Source organism: Symphodus melops (assembly GCF_947650265.1).
Source record: "Symphodus melops genome assembly, chromosome: 5".
Classification (NCBI taxonomy): Eukaryota; Metazoa; Chordata; class Actinopteri; order Labriformes; family Labridae; genus Symphodus; species Symphodus melops.
The window spans coordinates 23,948,669-23,966,917 of NC_136695.1; the positions used below are offsets into that span (position 1 = coordinate 23,948,669).

General features: G+C 43.7%; 1 protein-coding gene across 1 annotated transcript in view; it reads right to left on the reverse strand.

Annotated features, from left to right (window-relative positions):
* Positions 1-18,249, reverse strand: part of cadm4 (cell adhesion molecule 4) — a 150,748-nt gene that overhangs the window by 131,986 nt on the left and 513 nt on the right. The window lies entirely within an intron of this gene.

An 18,249-nucleotide genomic window follows, 5' to 3' on the forward strand; every position in this document is an offset into this window, starting at 1 on the left:
TTTGCCTTATTTGACCCCCTGGAATAAGCTAAGGGGCATATAAACCTTCCTGCACTTTAAATGTGTGTAAAAAAAACCCATCCGCAACCAGAAGCAACAAACAGCCGGATTAAAATCAGATTCAATTAATCCCTCATTCCCATTCCCTCCTACTCAGAGATGCTCGCTTTCTTGCACACTTTCCACATCACTAAGTTGCTCATTTTATTCCACAAACCCCATCTTCTCTGCTTAAAATGGGTTTTTCTATGCCTGTGTTTGTGTGTGGGGGTGGATGGATGGGTGGGCAGGTATATAATTTTTCATTCAGCACCCGGACTCTATGTTATCTCTCTTACCTGATTTTTCCACACCTCCACTCTGCTTTTAATTAACACTCTTTATTTCACATCTCTCACTGCTAATCTCTTTATCAGGGGAGGGTGGGGGCTATAGCATCTAGAGGCTGAGCTTTCACTCCAACCGTGGGCTTTTTGTGCTCTTCCAACACAGAGAGAGGCAAACAAACTAGAATCTGAGCACACACACATCGATGATGCCCACACACTCTAACCCCCGCACACACATTTACTCAAATGGAAAGTAAAGACGCGCAGGGAAAAATATCCTTCATCTGATAAATAGGGAGTCACTCTTTCTCCCTTTGTGCTGTGTGGTGCAGTTTGTGATGCATTCAGCTTTCATTCTTTTTTTTTATTTATTTATTTTTTATTATTCAGACAAGTTAATGTTTGCAGAATGAGATCCATACTGATGAGTTGCTGCTTAACAGGGACAAAAGGAAGGGATAATTGTGTGTTTGCAAAAGGGTTTGTGTGTGTACATTTGTTAATAAACATGTAAACACACATGATGATGCACTGGTATTGTTGGAATTCAAAGGGGGTAAGTCAACGCACACTATTTTTTTCGAGATTGATCAGATGTACCAAAGTGAGAAAGCATGCAGAGCTTCACTTTCTAGCTCGCTTTTCTTTTTATGTTTTGCATTTCTGGCACTTTTTTGTGTGTGTAAGACTGAGTGCAAAATAGCAATGTGGCAAAAAAGAAGGAGAGAGAGATAAGATCAAAGGGGGAATTTGGGGCTTTGGGCGACATTTTATTTGGAGCCTTAATCTTTCCAGAACATCACACTGTCGGTCTCGACAGATTTACAACACAGCGCCACATAACTTTAATGGAGGAGTTCATTGAATTTATACTGCATGAGGATATGAGTTCTGTTAGAGAAACATACAATGTGGTCACTCACGTTTAATGCGTGAGGTTTTATAGTCACCTTGCACCATAAATAGGCTTATATTGTATCAGAGTGTAATGGATGCGTGTAATCGCTGTACACAAATGACTGCTGGGAGCTGTCACAGGTTGTTGCCAATGACAGATTGAGAACAAAACAAGTCTGGTTTACGTCCAAATAAGGTCACACAGGGATGTGCTGACTTCTATTATAGGATAATTGTGCCAACAGGCATCACAGGTGTGCAAATTTGCAAAATTTCACACTGACTTGAGATGAATTGGACTGGGTATTGCAAACATAAGAGGTTAATAAATCTGGCAGTGAGTCTGCGCATATTTCTGTTTATGTGCGGATCCACACACTTTTAGATTTGATTCATTTGGCCCATGGGAGCATCAACAGTGCACTTGTCTACACCTGTAAACACCTGCAGGCTAGATTCATCAGTGCTGACAGCACTTTGCACAGCTCGGCTCAATAGAGTGTGTGCAAAATGGACAGCCTGAGCTCCCACTTACTGTAGGGAAGTGAGCCTGCTGAATGGCTTTCAGGTATGCTTGACATATTCTGTTACTAAGCCTGAGGTTAGATCATTGTGCATGAAAGGCATTTAAACCACACGTCGGATGTCTCTGTTGTCGATGCTTCATGAGGGAAATCTCTCTGAACTTTCAAAACAACACGTGTACTTGATGGAAAACAAAGACAAGGCTAGTGTTTGTTTCATCTTTTAATTAAACCAAAGATGAAACATCTCCATCTTCAGGGATACCACCTTCATCCCCAACTAATTTGTCTCCAACAATACAACAATAGTCATTTAACTCTTTTTATTATTGCAGAGGTTTGTCTGCACTACGGACATTTTCTTCCTCCATTGGCAGAGCGGTGTGGTGTTTTTATCATTTCAGGGACTGGACTGTTTTCCAAAGAAATGCCACTGAGAGTTTCTGTGCCAGAATGTAATAAAAGTGTCTGCTGATTATATAGACTTTAATAAATCATTAATTGTAGCTGAGGGAGGCCTCTTTGGATCTTTTCAGAGAAAATAAAGTTTAAAAAAAAACTGAAATTGTGAGATTCATTTCCATGTACAATGACCAGGTCTCTTTTGAACTTGTCATGTGATGCATAAATAATAGGGCCTATGGGTTTTTTGGGGCCAATACCAATATTGATATTGGGGAGGAAAAAAACTGTATTCCGATATGTTGGCGATATCTTTCTTCAATCTATGTTCGACCTGTAGAGCTAGACACTTGATATGCTCATAACGGCCGCTATTATCGTCTGGCCAATAAATCTGCCAGGCTTGAATGGATTCCCAGATTTACATTATGTTAAGAATTATTAAGAGTGTTGTCCACAATGCATTTGAGTTAAAAGGTTTCAAAATAGCAAAATATGAATGCATTTTAAAATGAGAATACAACCTCCATGTCTAATGTACATCCAACATCTCTATCCAAGTTATTTTATAGTTATATTATACATGCTCAGGGCGGATGCTCACTGAAAGCCTGTGCCTCATTTTGAGGCCAACATTGGTGTTTCAGCCGGATTTTATAAATGTCATGAAAATTAAAATACACATTTTCATTATTTTTTTCCATTAAAAAAAAAAAGGTTAAGAGACACATTTTCAAACTACAGTTAAATAATGCATGCAATAAGTAATGAGCCAATCTATTGTCCAGTTCATTTATATCAGTCATACTCTGGATTCAATGCGTCACTGCTGATGTACTTTTACAGCAGTATGTTTCCAGGTGTGTAGATCAGGACACTTAAAAATGGGATTATTGCTATAACATCTTATAATTAACCAATAAGCTGTACTTTAATTACTTTAAAAAATATATATATAAAAACAGCAGAAACTTTGTCGAGTAGAGGTAGATGTGACAGAAAGGGGAATAAAAGTTTGTAGCGATAACCTGGGCTGAACTTAAACATGCTGATGAGCCTCTGTGACTGCACTGCTCGATCCATCTCTGCCATCCATCCTGGAGATGTCTTTATTGCACTGAATTACATTACAGCGCTGTGGTGTATTTACACATGGGACACACATCACATAATTGAATGCGTGTCACACTCTGATCCAGACAATTGTACAATGTAAATATGTCATCTCCGAAGAGGCTCTGAAAATCACGTGGCATTCACATCAGTCTATGAATGGCTATATTTTTGACGCAGCACTAAAACCACTTTCCTTGAACTCTCCTCAACACTAATAGCGTAAAAACACATTGTTCTATCGCAGGAGCTCTGAGACCATGGTGAAAGGAAGCAGCGGCGCAGGGAGAACATGAGAGCTGGCTTTGAGTGAAGACATGAGGTGTGTAATCTCCCAGCCTCTTATCTCACTTTTTGAGTTTGAATGGCAGCCAGCTCTTGTAATCAGACCTTTATTGTCCTATAATGAATACATTTCCAATAAAAGAAAAGCACTGTGGGAAAATATTTTTTTTTCGAAACACCCAGAGCAAAGAGAAAGGTAAATGAGTAAACAAGTGGAGCAAACCAATGCCAAATAGGAGGAAAAGGGAGTGTGAGGGTGTAACAGCAAGCAAGATAGAGAGTTGGGGTTGGGATTGCTTTTTCCAGCACTTAAATACCCCCCCCCCCCATGTTTTCAGCTTTATATAAAGGACTTTTGCCAGTCTTTGTTTTTTTTTGTTTTTTTCTTCTTGAGTTTAGAAATCAGCATTCAGTTTGCTGGCTGCTGTGTGTGACTGTTTTTCTGGCCCATTAAATAACCCTCATTAAAGGGCAGCAGCAACTAATAACAATGTCCGAGCCGTACCAAAATATGTCCCTGTGCCCTGTCCCCCTCTCTCCTTGTTTAATTTCCCTTTTTAGCCCGCTTATTGATTCCAACCCTTCCATACCGTAACTCTTTTATTAATAACACAAAGCAATAACAAGAGTGTCACAACCCCGAGCTCCACATAGGCAATTAATAAGATTAATCTAATGCTGTAGGGGGTGTGTTTGCACTGCCCTTTACAGTCTCTCCTTGACTGCCCTGTTTGTTCACACACCAAATTCAAAAACAGCAGCTTTTGAAAGTGGTGTGACTCAGAACCCATAGTGTCATTTCTACACGCTGTCTGAGAATCTACAGTACGTTTTAAGGAATATGTCAGGTGAGTTGCCATCCAAGGAGATGGACGAATCTAATGCAAGAAGCTACATATGATTTTCAAGAAAAACAATTTATTCTTTGGAAAAATTAATTGCATTAATATAACTTGAATTGATTGCAACATCTGTTTGCTTTCAATTTTTTACATGGAAAAGTAAGCACGTGCAGTACTTTTTAGCTAACGTACGTTTGTTGTTTGAATAGTGTAGGTAGATTAACACATCCTTTTCCAAATGCAAACGCAACCTTTATCAATGTTTGTTGAACAAATCTGAAAATGCAAAATGCTATAAGCAAGCTCTATGTCTATACTTATATTAGTTCTACCAAAAAATACTTTAGTCTGATAGTCTGAAAGCAATTCTGTATAGCTAGACAGCAGAGTGCTGCATATACCAGACTAACATGCCAAATGAAGAGATACTTAGGTACTCTAATTTGGAAGCCAAGGGCTACAGAGCAAGCTACCACATTTGAAGACTTAGGAGGAAGAATATGTTGTTCTGGTGGGAGGCCTGACCTACCAACAACTTTTCCTCCATAACTCTGCCAACTCCAACTCCAACAAGAAGGTGCAGAGTGAGAGACAGTCTGAGGGGAGCAGAGGTTTGGGCCAAGTACAAAGGCATGGGATTTGACACAGACAGAGCAAAAGAGAGAGGATGTCTGAGAGACAGGGTGGCAAAGAGGAACAAGAGGTAAAAAGAAATAAACTCACAGAGGGAAAGAAGACCAAGGCAGGAGTAATGGAGGAGGAACTGCCAAAAGGCAAGCCTTGGTGGTAAATACAGAGGCCGACAAGGTGGAGAGAGAGGGAGACGGAGGAGGAGGAGGCAGAGAGAAATACGGATGTGCTGAGGGGAACAGAAATGAATAAAAGATGGAGGCAGGCAGATAAGATCGAAAGGTAGCTGAGGTGAGTGAGAGAGCCGCTGGAACTATTAGATTCTCAGTAGGCAGTCTTCCTCTGCTGTACTTATTGAGTCTAGCTTCGTGCAAAGATGTTAATGCAACTACTAAACTGTCACAGTATGAGGTGTGTGTATGTGTGTGAATTCAAGGAAGTGCTCATTTAACCACCCTGCATGTGTGTGTTGCAACTTATTTGTCAAGTAAACAAGTACAAAACTCCATCTGTTGGTGCAAATCTCTTTGTGCGGGCAGAACTTTTTCAGAGTCGTGTTTACACGTATGTGCGGGCGGATCTACGGCGGAACATCGCCCACTACCAGTACGCGCCAGTCTGTTGGATCAATTGACATCCACAGATTGTGTTTCCGCGGACTCAATCCCTTCAATTCTCTTCAGGAACGGAAAAAAAGAAATACTGCATGGAGTTGTTATTTTCTTTCTGTGACACTTGGGTAAGAGAAACATCACCTCTGCCACACAGACAGATCACTTTCACCTGAGATGGAGACACATTTTCTCAGCTGTCTAGCTGTTTTTGTAATTTCTTTTTTTTTTTTTTTTTCGCTGTTAAGCCTGCCAGGTGTTACACATTGACAGTTTATTCAACGAGGCCAAGGCTGCCAAATATCAGATTGAACAGCACATTTGTGTTCTGGCTTGGTGATATCAACAACCAGACACAGATAGCTAAATGATCATTCCACTTATTCATAACTGGGGTCTAATTTTCATAGCTTTGGGCATCATCTTTAATGATAAAGATAATTAAACAGCATGAAACAAGAGTGTTAGATGCTCACGCAGACGAACGCTTTAGCCAGATAAAATAAACACAAAGACGAGCATTGAAAACGTTTGATAAAATCCCTTCGATAACAAATGTGTTCATGTACAGTTACAAGTTGAAGCAGGTGGTTGGTCATTTAACTGTGTTAACTCAAGCACTCATTTGACCAAATGTTACCAGAGAATTCGTTTTCATTTGGGTCACTGACTTTGGGTTTTCTCACATTTGACTCATAAGCCAGATCCCCGCCATTATCAAAGAACGCAAAAAGGTTTCAGAGCAAATCAGAAAGAGCAGGAGAATTAGTTGCTCTACAAAAAAACATACAACAAGAGTGCACTTACACCATGCCCAGCTGCCCTGTACCGTACTGATTATAGTGAGACTCCAACTCCATAGTACCATGTTTAAGTACCCTTGCCCTAACCTTATTCACTTCTACTGAATGAATAGTGGTGACAGCAGATCTGTGAGGCAACGTGTTTGTTATATCAGCCTCACACATCAACCCACACAGACACAAAGGGGAAAGGACAGCAGATGCATTCTGGGCAAATGATGGATTATTTGGTGTGATTGTTCTGTTGGTCCTCTTAACGTGGGTGGGCGACAAAATCCTGGAGCAATGCTACAGTGCGAGTGACGTTCAAATGGGTTTGTGTGTATAGAAAGTCTGTAACTACATTTGTGTGTGTGTGTGCGTGTGTATGCTGACGGCTGAAATGAAGGTTGGCTGTTATCATCGCTGCACTGGCTTCCTCCATCCATCCCAACACTTCTCTCAGTGGCACTTCCATGTAAGTTGGTTGCAGCCACATCATTCCTGTGGGTGGCTGGGGGGTTAGATGGCCCCTCGTATTCCTTCCATCCATCTACCCACCAGCCTTTGTCCGTTGCCCCAGCACTTCACAACTGGATGAGCAAAGCGGCAGCGGCTACCTACCTCTGTGATTGACTGCGGCGCTGCTGAGCGAGCCTCACTGTATCGGTGCCGTGTTTATTGCTTCTTTCACCTTCGCCGTAATTGAGTCTCTTCCCCATGCGAAATATGCACCGTCAGACGGGCCGATGTGTATGTGGAAGGGATCTGTCAGGGGTGTGTGTGTGTGTGTGTGTGTGTGTGTGTGTGTGTGTGAGTGTGTGGGCTCTGAGAGTTGACTGACAGGCGACATAACTCAATTCAGCAATTCTGAGGGAGCCTGATGGCTGTCTTTTCAATGTGGGTGTGTGTGTGTGTACAGAACTGTGTGCCTATCTGACAGACAACTGCATATAGGGGAAAGTATATATTTGAGCTTCTATATAGCTCTGGTGGAAGTTTGTCTGATGAAAAACTGCATATCTCTATAAGCAAGCTGTGTTTAGGTGTGTGTAGAGAATGAGAAAAAGTAGCCAAACTACTTAAAAGTATATGTGTGCATAACGTCATGCTTGCTTATGCACAGCTTCCAGGCTAAGACTCGGGCTGAACCAGTCAGGAGTGTGTTTGGCATGACAAAAACGCCAGGACAACGATGCATGTGTGTGTGCCTGCACATGTGAGCAGAATACTACACAGCCTACTTAATAACCACACATACAAAACTGACTGTAAAATGGTAAAAATGCCACACAAAAAAAAAAAAACAGGCCACGTAGAGGAGGTGAATTCGGATATATAATGGATAATTGAGATAAAGTGCCACAGACGCCAAGAAAGACGGATGGGAAAAGTGGAGTAGGAATGAGGGGAGTGATGAATGTGCGTGTTTGTGTGTGTGTGTGTGTGTGTGTGAGTGATGGCATGAGAGATTGAAAGGAAGGAGATGAGGGAATTAAATATGAAAGAGCTAAACTCTGCTTTGGTGGAAAATAATGGGAACAAAAAGTTATGCATAGGCTTCAGGGATGCAGACAAGGGAAGTAGGAACATATAAGGGTTAGTTCAAGACAGTCATGGGAGAGAGAGGAGGTGGGCAGGAGATAAACGGAGATGGTTGGGGGGACTGCAAAGTCTCTGAAGTGCGGTGAAAATAGGCCTCCACCTTAAGAATATTGCAGAGCTGCGTATGAGTAAAATGCACAGTTCAGCAAGCCCCGAGCGAGACAGATGGGGAGAGAAGGTAAATCTGGAGGTACGCTAAAAAGAGCAAAAAAGGCAAATGGGTGTAAAAAATGAAAGTGGGGAAAAAAAAGAAGTGAAGTGGAAGTGGAACTTATTTTAAGAAACAACAGCGCTGGCAGGAGTGGAGGTGAAGAGAATACAAGGATAAAATTGGAAATAAATAGATAGGACCTGTGTAAATGGAAGAAGGAGAGAGTTTGGAAATAAATGTAGAAAAGGCAGGAGGGAAAAAAAATTCTGTCCATGCAAATGAGAAGGTGACAGCAGAAGCTCAGGTGTTCAAGCTAGCCACCTGGGTCCTGTCAATCCTCCCACTCTCCTTTTTCTCTCTTCCCCCCCCCCCATTTGCACACCTGGACCTGGCTTCTCTATAGCCTGCAGCGGCAGTATAAAAAAGTAGATGGAAAGAGGAGGCTGGCGGCGTGGTGGACAGCAGCAGGGAAGCAAAACTGTTAGCCAAAAGATCCATCAGTGAGCAATCCTGGCATGACAACTCCCCCCCCCCCCCCCCCCCCCTCCAAAAATCTGTCTCTCCAACCATCACTGAGTCTCCCTCTTATTGCAAAGTCTCAGTAACAGTTGGAGCAGATTAATGCGGACACATGCACCTGCCGCACAGGAGAGGAGCGTGTGCATGTGCATGGACATTGGCATTTAAGTAGCAACAAGATAAATGTAGACGGACAGGTTCCCAGGCAGGGGTAAGCAGGGATAGAAAAGCTTGTGAGTGATCATGGGGAGGACAGACAAAAAGACACCGAAAACACTGCTGAGGCTCGTGAATTGGCTTCACAATGCGGGAGAATCAGGAGGAGAGAAGTGATCAGAGGAAAGGGAGGGGATGAGTGGGGAAAAACAAGGCCTAAAAGAAAAATCAGAGAGAGGACAACAAGTGAAGCGACCAAGGAGAAAGCAGGTTTTTGCTTGAGAATAAAATAAAAAGAAATAGAGATGGACGACAAAAAAAAATCCCTGTCTAGTTTTGGGTGTGAATATGTTTTTTGTGCTTCAAACACATTAACCAGGTTTGTCCTTGTATATGTACACACTATCTTCAGGAAGCTCATAAAAAAAAAAGGAGGCCAGTAAGAGAATGTGGAATTTAAAAAGCCGAGCGCATCAGGACACAACATACTGCAGTAAATACGTTTCGTAAGGCCTCTACAGTCTCCCGAGTGAAGTGAAATGTTTGTATTCCTTCGCATGCAAATGTGCGAGTCTGTGTGTGTGTGTGTGTGTGTGTGTGTATGCCAACCTGCATGTCTACACTTTGCCTCCTTGCGCACTTCTGTAACACGGCCACAGATTTATGCCGCAGTCATCATTTGGGATCAACCTGCTTTTTAATTACCTATGCTTTATGTTTGTTTTTAATTTTCCCCTAAAGCTCATAAATCGCCTTCCCCTCAGCACTTTTCAAATCCATCTCTACGGTAAATAAGCATCCGTTATGATAGCTTATGCAAGAAGTGCTGTGACAGAACATAATTTGACCCCACCCCCAACGCCCACACAGAACGGAGTGAATAGTTTTGTAAAGCTCAAGAGAAGTCAGTGCGAAAATGTTACGATAAATGCATGTCTATATTGACATTGTTCTCAACACTAAATTAAAAATAAGATTCAAGGTTTTGGAGTTTGTGCATGAAAGCCTTTTCGAAGCTTTGAAGGACATGTTTGGCTGATTTCCAGATTCATAGCAATAAGTAAAGCAATGAATTCAGTTTTACAAAGACTTTTTTTCCTTTTCAAGGAAGTGACACAATAACGAGAAGTACTCTGCAATGCTTAAATGTAATCTTGGTACTATAATGAGTCTGTATTTTCAGGTTACATAACGAATGTGTCATCTTTTTCTTTCATTGTCGACATAGGTCTCGACTTGATTATTGAATTCTATCACAACTTCTGAAACTTGAAACTCACCATAGGTCAACTTTATTTAAAAAAAAAAAAGTTTAAATAAAAGGGAACTTGTCCTTTTATCTAGTTTAACAATGTTCTTCAAACAACACTGACACATTAACCAGATATGAGCCACAATGTCGCCGCTGTTATCTCTACTGATCAGACCTTGACGTTGAGAAATTAACTCCTGGTCAATTTTACAGACTCTCTGCTACTTCCATGAGAATTGGCGAGCCTTCATCGTTGTTGGCAGATTTAATTTCCTGCCTCACAAAAGCACATCAAAAACTTTTTGTTTCAGTGACTTAACCACAGTTTAATGCAAAAGATACGACACACGCTGCACAAGACCTATGATGTGTGCGTGATATTTTTTTATTTGTTGTAAAAAAAAGACCGGTTTCCTCCTGGCAGGCAATGCATTTTTATTTGATATTGGGTATTTGTTTCGTATAAATCAAATCATGCATCATGTCGTTTTGAGTCAAACTGGAAGCCTGGCGAATAAAACGCAGGACAAAACGCTCTGATAAAATGGAAGACAGATGGTAGCCATCTTGGCCCTTGGGAAAGTGAAACATAATCAAGAATGAGTGCACATACCCCCACAGCTTTCTTTTATTAGTTTCTTTTGCAATAAAGTTTGTTACTGTATACTGTAGGCAGTCGAGAGGCGACAGTGTCGTGCTGTGATTTCTCTGTACTGGCTATCCACACTGAAGGATCTGTATTGCAGACACCAAAACCACTTGCTGTCCATGGCTACAGAGTTAAAAAAGCTCAAAATGTCTCTCATAGCGACCACAGAACCCCACTGGCCTCTGCAAGCTGCTTCACCGCTCCGTTAACCAGGACGGCCCAGCGGGTGGCAGTTGCTATGAAGCGCCGTTTCTTCCAACTGTTTCCAAAGCCCACGGCCTGTGTCAAGCTCTCTCAGTGTCACAGACAGTACGGCTGCTCCATTGGCCAGAAACTAGAGACCTCTGCGGTCCATGATAACATTGTTCACTCGGCAGATGGACACAGAGATGGGAACTCGTCTGCAGACACCAGCCAAAGCGCCGCTGCAATCTGCTGGTCCGCCTGATGGGAGGTTATAGGGGAGAAGGTGTGTACCTGCTAACAGCCGTGAGGTGAATCAGCAGCGGTGCACGTGAGACGCCCCTTTCACCTCCCAGGAGAAAATAAATCCTGGGAGAGCTTTCCTCAAGGTCGTTTGGTGCTCGGCCACTTTTTAAGTGGCCTTGCCAACTGTAACAATCTCTGCAGAAACAATCGCAGCAATCCAATTTGGCTGGGGTTTCTCTTCTTTTCTCTTCCCTTCAGTGCAGACGGCTGCAGAGCTTCACTTTTGTACTGCCCTGCTGAAAGCGGAGCATGAATTGATGACCTTATGAATCTCAAAAGAGTCCAGCAAATCATTGCAGTAAATCTCAGCCCCAGCATGACTGTAGGCTAATTCCGCTTTTCTCTCTCCTTTCTTGTCCATCTCTTCCCCCCCCCCCCACTCTCTCCTCCATACAAGCACTTGGGGGTCTTTGAGAGCGAACCAATGTTTCGAGGATTGTTTTCATGTGCTGCTAATTAATTGCCGATAATGAATGGTTGTTTACGGTCTGCTAATGAAGTGGATCAAAGCTCGTCACCCCTGATGTTGAGGCTCTTGTCTTAGGCCTGAAAAGAAATGAAGAGCAGGGTAGACCATTCGAGACGAGTCGCAGAGAGAGTTTAGGGGTGTGTCAGGGAAGTATCATAAAAGCCGCAGTGGATTTAGTTTTTTCTGTAGCTGTGTCAACAAACGTTTGGCCTGCAACCAAAATGGAGATGGGCAATCTGAGTTTGATCTTTTGGCAGCTGCTCTTATCATTTGTCTTTCACTGAGAGATAGCATTTGGTTTCAAAGTACATACAGTACGCCAGAATGTGTGCTTTTTTTTTTTTTCTCACAAAATTTACAAAGATAATCTCTGATAATCCTCTGTGTGCGACATTCTTTTTAAGCCAACATCCTCTCTTGTCTCCCGACTTCAAAAAGTTGTTTCAAAACATTCATTAAAATGAATTAATAGTGTCTGATAACAACTGTTTAAGAGGTTTCTGAAACTGCACGCGCACTGCGAGTGTCACTGCCACTTTATCTAGCTCGACGTGTCAGAGCTCATATGAATTTGCCACTCGCGCGGAGAGACATTCGAAGAGTTTTTCGAAGACAGAAAAACTCATCTGAGACCTCTTCAAGCATTGTTGTGTCGGCCTTCTGAAAGTCTCCATCTGATTTCCCAGCAGATAGCGCACTGCTTTGACTGGCAATTTTCAGCATCTGACAATCTCATCAAAGTGAACCTATTAATGGCGATGATATGAAGATGGATTCTAAATGGCAGACAGATGAATAGCCCAGCGTGTGTGTGGGTGTTTTAATTCTCAGAGGCGAGGCAGCTTCTCTGGAAGTGGGAGGACTGGCCGTGAGCTGCTGGGAAACAATTTCAATACTTGTTTGGTTGCATCTGTCAGTGTGTGTGTGTGTGTGTGTGTGTGTGTGTGTGTGTGTGTGTGTGTGCAGGAGCCAAAGTAAGAGTGCATGTGTGTGTGTGTAGGAGCCGGAGCAAGAGCGCATGTGTGTGTGTATGCTGTGACCTCATCGATCATGACACTCAGTCTCTCTGGTGTGGTCACCTACACAGTGTGCGCCCTCTCTCTGTCTTTATCTCTGTGTATCACCATTCATCTCCTTGCCTCCTCCTCCTCCTCCTCCTCCTCCTCCTCCTTCTCTTCCTTACCCACATCCTTTCACACACTAGAACCCTGCACTTTCCTACACTGGTCCCACCTTCTTAATCTCACCCTTTCCTCCTTCCTCACTTTTTTTTGGCTTCTAAATCCGTCATCCAGCACAGCAGGGGGTTTCTCTCTCTCCCTCTCTCTTTTTTTTTTTTTTTTTTTATTTATACACCCTTCCATTTCAGAGCTGAAATCCTGCAATCATTCACTTGTTTGTTGGACTCCTCTCTGCCTGACTTTCTCCTCTGCTCCGCTCCTTCCTGCTTCACTGGTCTGTGACGCATGCCCCTGGTGCTTTCCCTCCCTCTCCTTCCTCCCTTCTTTCAGTCTTTTATACACTGTGCAGCCAGCCATCTCTCCCTCCTTCCCTCATCTCTCTCCCTCCCTGACCCCATCAGTCCCTCATGCCCTGGCTAAGCCTGGTCACTCTTCATCAGCTAGCATCCACTGGACACACAGACCTCCCAAGGGTAAATGGAAATAGGGTCTTGTTGGAGACCTCTGTGCCCGGCATTGACACTTGCACCTGGGTTTAAGTCCTTCACTGATCCTCCTTACCCCTGGATGAGCACCTCATTACCCACCATCCTCCCCATCCTTTTATCTCTAAATCAAGTCATCCAGATAGCATGTGTATTAGCCTCTGCACCGACAAAGAACACAGTTTCCAGCTCTTCAATTTTAGGCACTTGCCCTTTTCAGTTCAATCAGCGTCTCTGGTCCAATCACACCTAGAGAGGGCTCTACCGCAGCGCCTGAATTGAGGATAATCACCGTGGTTACCGGCGTTACCGGAGGCCGCTGTCTGGCCAAGTTAGCGCGGCGCCCTTCGGGGGATGCGAAGACAGGTGTCACTGCAGTGAAGGAAGAGGTGTTAAACAAGCCCGGGGCCAAGCAGAAGTATAAACGTTTACTCTCAGTCATGGAAACGGTGTCACCAATAGCGAGGAATGCTCACCCCATGGCGTGATTGTATTTCCAGACGCAGGACCCCCCCCCCCCCTTCTCTCCATCTCTGTTCCTCGACTGCAATTTAACTTTGACTGGCTCCGAACATAAGTACACCTTGTAGGAAGAATACACAGCAACCGCCTTTGTGTAGTACCAAGAAGCATTGCAAAAGGAAACACTGTTTACTGATTTCACACTCCCATGGCAAAGACAAATGTACAGAGAGAGAGAGGTCAGCGGCGGGAGAAAAAGCTGCTGGCTCAGGGGACATCAGGTCGTATGTAAAAGCTGCACCCCAGAGGGGCATCGTTCTTTTTGCACCGAGCCAATCAGACAGAGTTAAAAGAGCCGGATTGATTGGCAGGCTTCAAACGCCAGCAAATGGGGGAGATGTCCTTGGCATGCGCGTCAGCATTAAAAAACTTCAGCGGTAAAGTTGGTGAAACGCCAGTTGGTCTCAAAGAGAGACACGTAAGGACGACATAGATCACCATTATGATAATCACAAGCGGCCGCGTCAGGGGAATAGTAATGTGAAGGAGATGAGGTGGCAGACATAAAGAGTGTTTCTACATTAGCGCCGGCCTGATTAGATTGAAAGAAAGTTTCACTTAATGGACAATTAAACAAATGGTCAAATGAGATATAAGGCTTCAATTACCAATCGGTGTCTTTGTGCGCCCCTTTCGATCACTGCGCCGAGTACATTCTGTTTGTGCACAAAGACGAAACGTGCTGAAAGCAGGATAAGAAAGGGGATATGGGATAGACAAATCACATGATATGTCCTTGCAAAGGAAACAAAACTGACTTGTCAGGTCTTATTTCCCTATATTCAACTTCATACGAAAATAAATTCCTCTCTGGACTGCTCTTCAAAAGCTGGAGGGGGTTATTGAGATGCAATCATTGTGTGAAACAAAAGCAGCTCAAAACAAGGAGTTATGGATCGCATTGAAGACCGGGAGGCAGATTGGAAGATAATTACTGTAAAATACATCACCTGCACTAAACGGTGAGACTCGGAACATCTTCTGCTTCTGAGTAATGGACCCATAAAAGCTTGAGGGAAAATAAAATCCAACCCGCACTAAGCTCCGTAACTCTTTCAGTCATCACTTGCCCAAAAAGCGACACAGTCCAATTTGTTTATGGAGCTTATGCCGAGGCGGTTTTGCTCAGCTGAGATAGTGGGCCACCCTGTCAGGACCCTTTAAGACTGCATCAGTTGATCAAACAGGCCCCAGCACGACAGCAGTAGGCAGCGCATTTTTTTTTTAAAAAGAAAGAAAAAAAAAAGGCTCATTTCAGCTTCTCTTGTGCTGACGGGCATGCCAGCGCTGTCTGCCAAGTTCAGGTTGTCCAATTATTTAGACCTACAAAAGACAGGGAATCACAAAAAAAAAATAAAAAAATAAAAAATAGAACGTTAACACTGAAATGTGTGCTGGGCTTATTTTTACGACATGAACCAGCAGATGGCAGGGGAGAGAGCATGGAGGGGAGTTCTCGAGCTTTTCTAATTAAACTGTCGACAAGTTTATTTTATTTTGGGAGTGAGTTATCTTGCAAGGTTCCGATCAAAGGATAAACCTTTGCTCCCGGGGAAAACTTTTTCAGTGCACTGAAGAACAAAGAAAGACGCTGAAATAGCAAACGCAGCGCAATTAGGAAGAAAGTAAGAGGCAATCTTAACTCTGGCATGATGCAAAGTGTGTCTGACAAGCATCAAAAACTGCAATTGGGCTCCGACAAACTCAGGCATTAGCAATCCAATTCTTAAGTTCAATGAAAATGCAACGTACGACATAAGCTGCAAACATACGCTGTGTGTTTGTTTTGCACCTACGTGTGCACATGTGTCCATATTTTTACTTTTCGTGTGTGCAGCATTTCTCTTGATGTTTGTGTTTATACGCCAGGCCTCCCTTCTGTGAGTCACAGCGACATTGATTTATGCATGGCCCCTGTCTGTGTGTGTGTGCGTGTGCGCGTGTGTGTATACCAGCCATAATTGGTATTCAAATCTCCTCCCACAAGTGCGTCCAACTGCTGCCGTTTTTCAACCGCCGGAGCCCGAGCCAAGGTCCAAACAGCATGATGGGGAACAAGCTCAAACGGATGGCTCTCATTGCACACATTGGAATAAACAAATGGAGGTGATTTAATGCACACAGCGATAAGGCAGGTGGTAATGGAGGCATAGGAGGAGGAATGAGGGGAGGAGGCGGAGGAATGGGAAGTGATGGAGGTGTGCACAGTAGCGATTAAGGCTAGGCGAGCTGAAAAGGTGGAGTTAACAGCATTTGTTACTGTATGTGGGGTGGAAGTTTGGCCCACAGCTGCTCTGGATCAGCCACCCCCACATAAGCCGTGCACTCAGCACATAAACACACAGCGCTTATTTGGTGTGTGATTGAATATGTGTGCGCGTGTGTGTGTGTGCGCGCGTGTGTCCCTCAGGCCTGCCCGTCAGACACACTGTGAAGTCTTTCTGCCTTTCTTCTCCCACTCTTCCTCGCTCCCTCACTTCTTTTTCTTTGCCTTTCTTGCTCTCTCTCCATCTTTCTATCCCTGTCTCCCTTTTTTCTTTTCTTTCTTAAAGAGGGCCAAGTCTCCTGGCCTCGACATCTTCACAGCAACCCGTCAATCTGTATGTCCACTCACTCGTCAGTCCATCCAATCAATCTGTCCATCTCTATCCTAGCATAATACCCATCCACATCTCACTCCCCCTCCCACCTTTCCTTTCTTCTTAATTAGTTTTGCTACTTTCCTCTGTAGACCATGCTGAATAGTTATCAGAAATACATTTTTCAAAGCTGACACAATGTGCATGTGCAGCTTGTTCACAAACAGACCATCTTTTCACATCCCTTTCTCCCACCTTCCACCATCCACCCCCCTGCCTGTGACAACCCTCCACCCCCCCACCCCCGGCCCCATGTCTCTCCCGGCCCCTGTCAGTGGCTAGATTAATGACAGTGATCAGTGAGCAGCCCCCAGCAGAGGTTTGCCCGCAGCTGAGGCAAAACCCAGCACTGTGAAGAGCTCACACACAAACACACGCAACACACAACCGTGCACCCAGACACACGTACATAAACCTCTTACACAGTACTCTAGTTAGACTGATGCAAACGCCTACATGCTTATGCATATAAATCAACCCTCCACTCTTCCGGCAGCAGACATACAAACAGATACACAACAACACACTTCAGGGGAAGAAAAAAAAAAATCAATACACAGGCCATGGTAAGGATGGTGTCAGTGCAGCAGGGAGAATGGCTTTAGAGCAAGGTGGCTCTTCCATATATGAAAGAGACATCATCACAGCACAATACAGCGTGGCACAGGTCTGACTGTAACAACCGACCTCGCACTTAACCCTTTCAGTGCCTCAGGACAAGGTAAACAAAGGCCTATAAAGAACAACAGCCACAGGGCGCAAACCAGTGAAGCAACCTCTGTGTGCACTTCCTGGTCCCCTTCCCTGCTTATAAAAAGCCCTCTTTAGGATGGAATTTAATCAGATGTGTTATGACTGTGTTTTATCACATTCACAGACAGATGGAACAGAGTACCACAACGCTGAAGATGCTCGGAGACACAATACAATCCAATTCCTTATTCTTGCAGCAGATGCACTTGTTATAGGGAAGTGACCATGAAATATATTGTGCCTTTGAGGGAGCGTTGCAGGACTATCCCAGACCGAGGTCTTCCAGTGGGTGAGATTAATAGCAACAAAGTCAGTGCAGGTGTCACTAAAAGGCTTTGTAATAGATTGTTAGATGTTATTGTATCTGATAAGGTGAAGTCTCAAAGGTCCTTTCAGTCCTTCGCGCTATTGAGGAATATTAAATGAGTAACAAACACACACCACAGCTGTGACTGCTGCCTCTGAGTGTATCACACGTCTGGTCCACTGCGGGCATTTGTTATGAGCTCTCATGTGGCTGTCAGAATATTCACTGGAAGTCACTCTGCATGCATGGCTGTACGTGCACGCAGGCTCCCGGGACTCACACAGCAGCTATGATACCATAAATTCAAATCACGGTCAGTCCAGAGAGAACAATCACATCGGTATGACGCAAGAGGGTACACAGAGCATGGGATCATTTCAGAAAATATCTGCGTTGATAAAAAAAAGTGACAGCGACCCTGCGCCTTTCACTTTCGCCTTCCTGGGGTTTTTTTGGAGGGTATTTCCCTCACCATTACCAGAAGTGGTCAACACGATGACACACATGCATATCATTACAGTTTTAGCCTAGACCGGCAAAAATGGCTTTCATTCTATATTATCCACTGGTTAATGTTAACAATGGTCCGCAGGATGATTGTAAACTGGCACGTGTTGTCCCTTGGAGGGCTTCATGCTGTCTGTTTCACTACCTGAC